Source organism: Passer montanus, unplaced genomic scaffold, assembly GCF_014805655.1.
Source record: "Passer montanus isolate IOZ18808 unplaced genomic scaffold, ASM1480565v1 scaffold28, whole genome shotgun sequence".
NCBI lineage: Eukaryota > Metazoa > Chordata > Aves > Passeriformes > Passeridae > Passer > Passer montanus.
In genome coordinates, this window is record NW_024367483.1 from 1,631,559 (window position 1) to 1,643,623 (window position 12,065).

Here is a 12,065-nt window from a genome sequence, read left to right on the forward strand (position 1 = left end):
TCACCTGGTGCATCTCCTTGCCTGCTGTCAGTGAAGGTGGCACCCAGGGACATGACTCAGTGGATTCAGCGACCTTAAAATACTTCTCCAACCTAAATTTTTCTATGAGTCTGTGAAGTCATTCTCGCTTATGAAGCAAATTTGGCTGGAATTATGATAAAATCTATAAACTGTTCTGCATGCTGGAAATCTAAAATTCTACCTCTGTGGGCTTTTGCAGCAGTGAAGAGCAGCTTGGTTTCCTGTACTACAAAGGAAGTTTTGCCGCTCTTGCTCAGCTGAGTAAGAGTGGTGAGCACATCCCAAGTTCACATCCCAGACACCAAAGTACCACTGAATGAGAAAAGGAAAAAGAAAATAGATACTTCTTCTAGTAATCAACTAGCTCATGGGTAATAAGCAACTATACAAATAAAAAGGTGATCCTTGTCTATGGAGTATTTTAGTCTGTTGGAACAATGAGGTTGTTAATATATTGAATTTCATCTTTTTAGAGGTCAGATGAAGCACTTCATTCTCAGTCAGAAATTAAATCTGCATATGAAAACCAATGTGATGCTGTTTGTAGGTTCCTCCTGAGTCTGGTTTTTACAACAATTCTCAATCTTTGTTTCAGATAGTGACCTTATTTCAAGAAGGTTGGCAATGGGTAAGCACTCAGGAGCAAGCAGCTGCAGGTAAAACTTTCCTCCTTGCTTAAGATACTCTCTCAGTGCCTCTTCAGTTGTAGGCATCAATTGTAACAACTCTTAGGGAACAGTTCTATTTTAGTTTTCAAACCAAACTCATATGAACTATAAAAAAAAAATCCACTATTTGTTTTACCTCCCATTTAAAAAGTGGCAGAAGTTTCCCATAGAATGTGCCTGGGTAGAATGATGCTTGTTAATGCCAGGCTGCTCAGATAAAAACCAGCATATGAGACAAGCCTCTGATGTATGCTTAGACAGAGTTCCAGCTCAACATATACAGAATGTATATGCATTATTTCTTGAGAGGAAGAACATTTTGTGTTTTGAGAACTCCAGGCTGATACTGGAAGAGCACAAGCCAGCTCCTCTTCCAGATCTGTCTTTCAATGCATCACCCCAAAAAAAAAAAATCTGAATAGATCAAGTACATGACAGCAGCAATTGTGTGGAAAACAAAACAAAAGGGCTCAAATCCAGGCTGTCATCCCTATATCAAATTTTTCCATAAACTTCTTGGAGGACTTTTCAGAATGTCATGAAAATAGAGCAGTCCCAGGAAGGTGCCATTTGGTACTCCAGAGCATTCTCCTTCTATTTGCAAAGAAATATCACAGGAACAGCCTGTTCTCATAGTGGGATGGGAACTAACCCTCTCCATAACATTTTCAGTGCCAAGCAGCAAGCCCCCATCTGTCTGCCAGCAGGAGAGAGAGAAAACAAATGAGAAATGGAAAGGAGAAGCAACCAGAATTTGGGCATAGGAGAGAAACATCTGCTAAAGGGACAGGAAAAAAAAAGAAGTTCTGAGAGAATCAGACAAAGAATCATAAAGCAGGTAAAAGAACATAAGTGTGTTCCCAAAAAAGAGAAAGAGAGGGAGGAAAAAACAGGTGGTGACCATAAAAATAAAGGACATTTTTAGAAAGAAAGGAAGAGGAACATAAAGCCAGAAGTACTGTATGTATTTACCTGTGTTAATAACAAGATGAACAGAATTGCTGAATAACAGTGGGTGCTGATTGCTGCAATATCTGGGCTTAATCATTGGGTTTGGTCTTAGTTTGTTAGCTTTTGAAATCCATGCCATTGAAACAAAATAAAGATCATTCTATGAAAGTTATTTTTCATATTTGCATAGAAATTGTGAGGGGGAAAAAAAAATCAGCCACTTACTTTAAAAGTTCCTGAGTTTTTTGATTGTTCCAGTACAAACAGAGGAGCATTTCTGTGTGCCTGGATGAAAAATATGGGTAAAATTTATTTTAAAAACATATTTTTAAAAAATGAAGAGAATAAAATGGAATTAAGTACAAAATCCCTAATCTTCCCAGAGATACACACAAGTAGCTGCCACAGATGGAATAATGCAGCAAGATGATCCAGTAATAAAATTGCTGGGATTGACTGTTAGTCCTGAACACTTCAGATTTAGAAATTGGGCTTCTCAGAATTACCTTTAAAATACTCATACATGAAAAAAGTAAATAACATCTGATTTTTTTTGTTTGTTTTGTTTTGAGATAGCTACACTTTGGGCACCTAGATATCATTCTTTGGTGCATTTTCTCAATTTATTTTTTTTTAAGTGTAACCAATGTAAGGCTTTGTTTCTGTATCTAAATTTTATTTTAACTAAACCCAGAGCAAGACAGCACAATAATTCATTGTTACTTCATTCATGCCGCCATGAGAATGATTAAACAAATACTTTCCCAAGGCATTGCAAAGGATGCATGTTTCCATTGCTGACACCCAAATGCAACAGGTAACAGCCATGAATTGAGATTATCCTGCAGCAGATTCCTGTAGTACTTTTTACTCTGTGTATGTAATTTTCTGACTTTGTCAGCATTCGTGGGAAATGCTTATCTTAGCTACTACAACATTGTTGTTTTGTTTTTATATTTTACCAGAATTCTAAACTCTTAATGAAACTCTGAGGTTCAATGACAGCTCCCACTATTTTTTATCATTTTATCACAGCTGCTCATTATAATATTAAAAGTGCTCCCAATTTGTGGCCAGTCTTGAACAAGCAGAAATGTATCAAGTGTTTAGAAAAGGAGAAGGGGAAAAAAACAGACACAAATTTTCTTCTACACTTTGATCTTTCCTGTTCTGTTGTCTCATGCAAATTATTTTACCTCTTACCGATGCTTTCCTGGTGGTGTATCAGAGATAATTCACAGAAGAAAATATACCTGCCTCAAAATACAGCAGGAGCATTTCTAAAAAGATTTCTAGATATGTACAGCCTTTGATGTTTATTAGTCTCACTGCATACTTAAAATTCAAATCAAGGCATCAGAAAACCCTGGAGACAAATGCATAATTCATATTTTCTATTTACTATACTTGTTCTATGTATTATATCAGCTTTTATTGATTTCTGTTCATGGAATATTCACAAAATAATAAAATTCTCAATATTATTAATTTCTTCAGAGCTGACTTCAAAAAAGATGACACTAATGTCATCATTTATTTACCTTAACTCGTGCTATATTGGCCATTTTTTAGATTAGCAAATTACCAGGGGTTGTGGAACTTTTTGAAACACACATCAGCATATTTGTTCAATTATTTTAAGGATGTCTTTCCTCACTGGAAGCAAAGCTGATCATCTTTTCTTACTGTACAACATCATATATCAATAGGGGATGGATATTTCCCATTCATTTCTGATCAAAGAAATCATTTTAAGCCTTGCTGCATAGCAAGCTCTTGTTATTTTAGTTTTGTTTGTTTTCTTCACCTGTCATAGTCACAGTTTGGTGTGGCACTTTCTATTCAGATGTTTCTCCAGCTGATGACAAAAAAAAATTTACAATAAAGTGTTGTCAGCATGACTGAATAGGTACTCTGAGATCAGCTGCACCTCAAAGATGGTGCACTTTGTGTAGGGGCTGCTGCAGGAAAATCAAATTGCAGATGGCTTGAAAGGGAAAAAAAGGAAAAAAGGAGCCTAAAAAGGAGGTAAAATTTCAGACAGCATTCTGAACGTTTTCTCTGGAATAAAACAAATTATATCCATGTATAAACCTGGGAATAAGAAAAAGCCTTCAACCTTTACCCACAGCAAAGGTACAAAGGATATCAGCAAAATCTGTTCTGTGGCTCAAATCCAGCTTTACAGACCCCAGCTTAAAAGCATTGACTTATTAATGTCTATTATATAGATTTATACACTATAATAACAACACTTTACTCATTATGAAGTAACATTTAATTAATCAGAGGGATAGAAGACTTAATACAAAGATGCCATTTTACAAGGGCTGATGAACTTTGAATTGTTGTCAACCAAAGTCTTCCTGCTTCTCCATTTGAAGATGCCTGAGAAGCAGTTTTCAGACAAATTTGGAATATCAATTTTTGAAATACACCTAGAATATAAATAGGATCAGTGTTTGAGATTCTTATGCACCCATTCTGTGGTGAGAAGTACCTCTGGCCTTGACTTTTGGAGTATTACAATGCCTTTTCTAATTCACATAAGAAGATGAAGAAAACAAATATACACAAGCTGAAGGACAAGGACTTGCAGCTGCATCCTGCAAAATTAAAAGAAAAAAAATTGAAATAAAATCAAAATAATCTAAGACTGCACTGCTTCTCAAACCATCCTAAGAGTATTAAATGTTGTGTAAATTATATTTCAACCAGCATTTGCTGAGAGAACATTAGTCCAGGTTGGAACAGTTACTTCTTTCACGTTATCTGTTGGGTTATAAGATCATTACTGCTGACCACTTCTCTATTTTTTGTTTAGACCGTCTAAAAATTGAGAAAAAAACAGAAGTATTACAATTTCCTATAATAAAAAACAATAAAAATTTGTATTTTCTTCATGTGAATGTGTTTATATATGGAGGGGAGGGAGGTGGAAGAAACCAGACACTGTATTGTCAATGTCTTCAATTTCGGGGAATATATATTCTTGCAATGAGTTAGCCCACAGAATGTACAATATGAAACAAAAAGCAGATTAGAGAACTTATTTTTCTGTGGTATAACTCCCTAAAAGATAACAGGCCTATTGGAGACAGGATCTAAACTTAGTTCAGTCACAACTTCTGGAATAAGGATAAAATTGAAAATAAAATGCAGTAAGATTTTCATATGATTTCAGCAATCCACAAAAACCCCAGAGTTTTCTGCAAAATCACTTCTCACAAATGGTCACTGCAAGATCTTCCTTGGACAGTGGTATCTCAGATACAACAAAGACAACAAAAATGCAGCAAATTGCAGTGCACAATTCCTCAGATCTTTTGATGGCTCTGTCAGGGAGACTCAGCATTCATCACACATTGAAAGAAAATTTTTGGGAGCATCTAAGGGGAAAAAACCTCTTTGAACTGTAGTTTTATACATCAGTTGGCCCTCATAACCCGGTTTATAGCTACCAGTTCTTTAAGATGAGACCACGTGTCAGAGTAATTGGCAGTTTTAGCATTTCACGTCCAGAGGGACAAATGCACAGTGAAGAGTGGGGACACTTCTAAAAGAACTTCTAGAGGTTCTAAACTTATAAAAGAACAGTTTTACTGTGCACACCAAAAACTGGACTTTTTTTGCAACTGCACTCATGCAAATACAGCCTGGAATGGTTTGCAGGGCTTGTGCTGCTTCAGAGGGTATTGAGGAAAGGCATGAGGGTGTTCCTTGTCTCACAACCTCCCCTCACTACTCCTGGTTTACTTCTAGGCTTAGTTACCAGCTGCAAACCATTCTCATCAATTCCCATGCAAGCAACTGCAGGATTTTGGAAGATTTTAATTTTATAAATTGCCCATTTTTAAAGAGCACTTTCAATGGGCATGGCTAAAATGGCAGTGTCTGTATTGACAAATTCAGTCAGAAAAAAAAAAAAAAGAAAAGCCTCATTTTAAATCTTATTTATCACATTCAAGCTGCTGAGTGTGTGCAAAATCTGTCAGTTTTCAAGTGCTACTTACTGCATATTCAAAGCCTCTTCAAAGAATATTTCCTTGAGTTACATCACATGCAGCCGCCCACACCTCCCCACGTCCTGCCTACACCTCCAAGCAGTTCAGGGAGCAGGGTGACAGAGCAGCACTAACCTACCACATCTGAAGGGCAATGCAGGGTTTTACTTTGATTGGGAGGTTTTTTTTAAAGACCAAAATAGAACAAAAACCCCCTTGATATTTCAACATTGGGCTTCCTAATATCTTAATTCTCTTTTGGAGACTGTTTCCACAAGTAATGAGTGCTGGCTGCTAGGGCCCCTTTAGGTAATGATTTCTGCAGGAAGTCTTGTTAAGGAAAAATGTAAGAAATAACAACCTCACCCACCAGCACTCCATGTTGTGAATATTTGTACAGCAAAATTCCAGCAAGGATTCCATTCTGCCACTTCAGCTCCACAGAGCAACACTTGGCTCAAGATGATCAGCTCATTTTAGACGGAGGGATTTAGTTCAGGCAGGGAAGGATTACTCACCATGAGTTAAATGGCAGAATTTGGCCAGAGAAGCCAGGGCAGCCTTTGCAATACCAACACATCATTTTAAAACGTTTGGGAAATGGGTATTAAAAAAAAAAAAGGTTATGAAGGAGGATCAAATGCTGTCTTAATTGAAGCAGGAATTCTGTTTTTAATTCATCTAATTGTGTTCAACTACTAATAGGCTAATTTGAAGAGCCCAGTGCATTTGAGAAGCTGGTATTTAATTAACAAAATCACATTTCACACAATGCCAGACAAGGGGTCAATCCTTGAATAAGGAGCTCCCTAGAGAGGAAAAGGCACAATTAATGCTGCAGAAACTTCTCATTCATTCTCTGCTGCTAAATATCACTGATTGGGAAGGACGCCATTGTTTCTTAGTCAATTTTTGGGCATATATTTCCTCTTTTCCTTGTCTCTGTATCTGACCCCTGCATCCTTTCCTCTCGTAGATTTTGACCTCTATCTGGCTTCAAACATTTGTGATTATATTTATTATAAAGAGAGTATTATCCAGGCAGGCTTCTGCCATAGAAACAGGAGTTTCAATTATGCCATTTTAGTGTCCACCTAGAATTTCCAACCTTGTGCCAGGAAAATGGCTTCTCCTGGCTTAAAAGGATTTTACACACCCCTAAAATTACTGGACAGATTTCAAGGGATTCCTTAAAAATGTTTCAAGCTGCTATGCCTATCAGCCTCCATTCCTTAGCTTCAGGATAAGGTTTTTTAAGTGTTCATTAACTCAATTCAATTTTATTTGGAGTCATTGCTGGGCATGAATAAGGTAACAGAATCCAGTCCCTGTTTGGGCAGCATGCACACACCAAACTGAAGCAGTGAGAGGTTCTGGGAATATTGAGGGACAAGGAAAAGAGATTATTTCAACACAAACAAAGAGAAACTGCTTGGTGAACATATTCAAGAGTCCTGGCAGGCATGATTATAGAGGTGGAACTCAGAATAAGTTTCCGTCAGGGAAGTTTCTTCCTTGCTTCTTAAGTTCAGGGCATTTGAAATCAAAGTTTATTATTGCCCAGCTAAGGAAACATTTAGGAGAATAGCTATAAATAGCCATGAGGGTCTTTAAAAGGTAGTTTTTTCAGTGGCAAGATGCTTTCATAATTAAAAACTCTGCCTGGGGTTCTATTTAACCACAACAGCCTTTCCTCAGCAGCCATTCTCAATTAGCACTAAGAGTTGCTTCTGGTTCAATCCTTCCCATAACTAATACTGTGCTTGTTATCCTCAAGTGCTTAAATTAAGGTTAGTGACCTTCTTTTATTTATTACATTACAGTTATTTGGTGTTGACCTCAAAGAAGGTATTTAAATGTATATGAACATACATTCGTAACTCTTCAGGAAAACATTTACATTTATATTGCATGGAAAGACTGCAGCTTTCTGTTTCTGGCATTTCTGGCTCTTACAGACTTTATTCTGTGGACAATGTTAGTGACTTATAAAGTGAAAGACTTTTCTCTTTTAAAGAAAATGTCACATTACCACAACATATGTGGAATATATGATTCCTCCCCGCAATTCAATCTGTACACAGCACTTGAGCAAAAGATCAAGCACAGCATCTTTTGAAAGAAAAATAATTAAGAACCAATGGAAAACAATAGTGGGAGGGCAATGGCCAATGTGTGGGCAGCCTTTGGTAATAATCTAAGAAAAAAAATTATATTTACATTCTATCAGCAAATAGGTTGACAAAAATACTTATTCATTGGACACAACCTCTTTCCTTTTAGGCTTCAGCAATATGTTCTCCTCGCTTCACAGCTGAAATAACTGTTTTCAGAATTACTTCACAGGTCTGAAAACAACTCCCTGGAAAAATGTCACTTCTGTTCTCTTTTCCCTATTGTATTTGTGTGATTCACCATGAATGTTCAGCAGTCTGAGGCATGGAACTTTGTTTGCAGTAGTGCAATTATAGAGAAAAGCAATTTTATGGTGTATCTTGGGGGAAAAATAGCATTTTATTAAAAATATTGGCATGATTTGTCTTGGATACCTCTGTGATCTAACTGTTAGAACTATAAAAGTCCTTTACCATTGTCTCTCATTTGTTAGGTCAGAATTAATCAGGAGAAATTAAATATATTATGAGAATAATTTCAAGAGGAATTTTCAGTAGAACATTCACATGCCCAAAAATTATACTTTACACCTTTAATATATTTAAACAGAACAAATATCTGAATCAGCAGATAAACTCTACTATTTTCTCTAGGTGAGCAATACCTTAAAAATAGATTCTTTAACATTTCATGTTAGACTGAGCCTTCCACATCTGTTCAACCCTCTAATTGCAAATACAAAAAGAACACAATCCTGAATTACCCTTTCAAAAGTTAGATTAAGTGATTGAAATGCCTGTGTATGATCCTTGTTCAGTGCAGCACAGATTTACACTGCTTTGCTTGTAGCTTAATTAAAAATTAAGAAATAGGCTCTTCCTGGAGAGTATGAAAACCTATCATATGTTGTGGTTTATATAATAAATAATATAATTTATCATAATCCAAAACTCCCCTTGAATGCAGTCACAGAAGCTCTGGTAACAAAGTCTTACTACACTTCTGACCTGTGACATCACTCAGGGGCTGTTTCAAACTTAATTCTAAGGCAGTTTGTAACCTTCAAAGTGTTCCTAAGCATCATTATAAAGGAAAATATTAAAAAGGCAATAAATGGCATTCTCCTCATCGTGCAGATATACAGACCTTTAAAAAATCCACATTCTTGTAAGAAACAACAACAACAAAATTATATATATATCTACAAACACTGTGTATTTATAGTAAAAAAATTCTACATGAAAATTTATTGGAACTTTATTTTTGCCCAAATTCACCTTATTTATCTATTTTATTTTCTTTATGCAGTTACACATGCTAGGACTTCATAATAATCTCGAGGTCCTAAATCTGTTGGTGCACTTAGATTTTTACAGCTAGTTAATGGTCTCTGTTAAATAATTAATAAAATATTTCCTTTGAGAGTGTTCCTGTGGTTCCTAACAGCCTCTAGAGCCAGCAGTGAATGAAGCTCTTTATCACATAGAGGGGGAAAAGTTTTTTAATTCATCAGATGTTAAGATTTTCGTTTAAAACCCATGAATAAAAGTCCAGAACTCATAAAAACAAAGGAACTAAAGACTATGTTCAGTAGAAATTCACATCTGTTTCATTTTGAAGCATTTTAGAAGAAAATTTCATTGGGAAAAAAGATATCAAAATAAACTGACTAGTAAATAGACATTTCTTAGCCCCTTCATGGACTGAATTCATACTGGAGATTCCAGAAGTAAATTATCAGCTTTTTTCCCTTGTTACAATTTTCAGGACCTTGCTTATACCAATAACCTGAAATATCTCTACTTTGTTTCATAATAATACCTTGTGAGCAGAGTAATGAAAATGCTCTCACTGTAATGATGCAGAACTCCTGCAATTGTGAGGAATTCAGAATAGAACTGTGCTTTTTAATCCTTGTGTCTTCCAGGAGATATAGAAGTTAGAGTACATTTAGTTCAATTACAGGTTTAAGATCTGTTTTCCTTATTTCATGAAACCCTACCATTAAAGTACCTGTTTTATCAGAAATTGGTATTTTTGTGTCAAAAATATTTCCGTCATAGTTAGAAAGAATTTCTTTCATGCATTCATAGAAACCCTGCAATACGATCACTCTGAAGGACACCAGAAGAAAAAAAAAAAAGGATTTTTGTAGGAATCATTGTATACCATCACTCTGAAGGATACCAGAAAAGAAAAAAAGATTTTTGTAGGAATTAGTGTTTTTATTAGGGAAAATAGGGATTGGAGTAATAAACAGGATCCCTTTATTCACCTGAAATTAGTGTATTCTGCATCCTTGCACTACCTCACTAGAATATCTCTGAATATTATATCTATGTCATCTCAATGGCATACTCTGTTCCAATTCTGTAAATTTTGTGTAACAAGAAAAGAAATAAACCTAGTTTCTTGATGCCTGCTACTCAGTGGGGTTTTCACATTTGAGTTTTGATAGGCTTCAGATTTTTTCTCTGTTCCAACAGCATCAGAGAAATAAAGTTAGATTTATGCTTTAAATATGTATTTATATATATTTAGTTTCCTAAAAGCCTTGATGCACAATATTGTTTCACATAATTTTATGTAGCTTTCAATTTTTTATTTCTTTAGATGTTAGAACGTCCTAAGGAGGAAAAAGAGAATAAAGATTTATATACATAAGGAGAGATGCCTAGGTGGGCAAACATTTTCCTATGTTGTGATTTGATTCTAAGGGCCATTAAATGCTGAAAACTTAACTCAATCTCAGCAGAAAATTACAATTCAGATTATTACAGAAGCAATAAAATAACTGAACTCTGGGGCTGAGCTGTTCTGATATAAACTCTCACATGTCAACTAACTGGCTGGCCTGTGGAAATTAATGCCAACAGACCCAGACTTGTGCCTTTGGTTTTCTCACACTGCTTTATCTTCCAGCTTTTAGTTTTACTGCTAAGAAGGTTTAAATTTTATTTACACTGCAGCCTTGCAGCATTCTCTCAATATGTTCCATTTTTTCCCCAAAATATTAATAGATGAACTCTCATTACAAACTCAAAAAAAAACCCAAAGAAAGCAAAGCCAAACCAATAGCAAAAAATGGAGAAGATCTTAAATGCCCTAAATGTGATAAATCAGTTAAACAGAGTTCAATATTAGTATAAAATTAGATATTTTATTAATACATTGCTTGGTACATATTACCACCATCTTGTCAGTAAAGATCTTCAGCATATTAAAGATTTTAGTTACTTCCTGCCAATGAGCTATCTTCTATTCTAGACATGCTCAATATAAAGAGAGGAAAGTCAAGTTGAGAGTTTTTCTGCTTTGGCAGATTGGTTGGATACAAAGTATTTCAGCACAGAGGAATATAAAAATTTGGAACAGAGGAACATAAAAATTTGGATTCTTAGGAAAACTTTCCCTTATATGTCCGCCTCTGAGTCCATGAAGTGTTATCTCTCCTGCTTTTTACATTACAGGGACACAGGGAATTTACAGTGCAGCACATAAGTCACTCTGAGGAACTCCTCCATGCCCAAAGAGATGAGGATTTCAGATATCCTTTTACACAAATATTTTGAGATTTGGCCTCTCAGACACAGAGATCACTTTAGTACCTCATTACTCAAAAGCAGAAAAAAAAAGTATGACATCTGTAAATAAGGAATCATGATTCAGGGGAAAAGGTTGAATCTGGATACAAGAAGAAATAGAGTTGAGGAGGGTACAGAAACTTCTATTCTTTAGTAAGTTGCAACCACAACTTCAGCACAAATGACTGATGGCTGATGAGTGAATATTCGTGTGGTTTCAACAAGCTTCATAATTCCAAAGTGGCTTTTTCACTTATCTTCATTTCCTTTTCACAGAAACCCCACTGATGCTCTAATCAGGCATATTGGACATTAAAAAATTAGCACAAGTTTAGCACATCACAATTATTCACTTCACTATCTATACTCCCCCTCACATTACTAGGAGCAGATCAGAACATCTATCAATTTCCTTTAACACAGGCCTCAGAAGTTATATTTTTGTTACATATTCCAGCTTTAAAAACAGTTTCCCAGCACCATCCCTACAGGCTCAGCAGTGGTGTGTTTGCTTTGCTTAATGCTACCTTTCAATACTCAATTAGAACTATTTCAGATTTTCACTTCTCATTACTGTGAATCAAGGGGGTTTTCAATTGTTGGGCTGTTCAAAGAACAGGTTTTTGTGCACTTATGTGAAAGTGTCAGGAATTCATGAACTTACAATGAACCACATGTGTTTCTGTGCTAAGTTCCTAGAGATGCAGAAAACGAAATATATC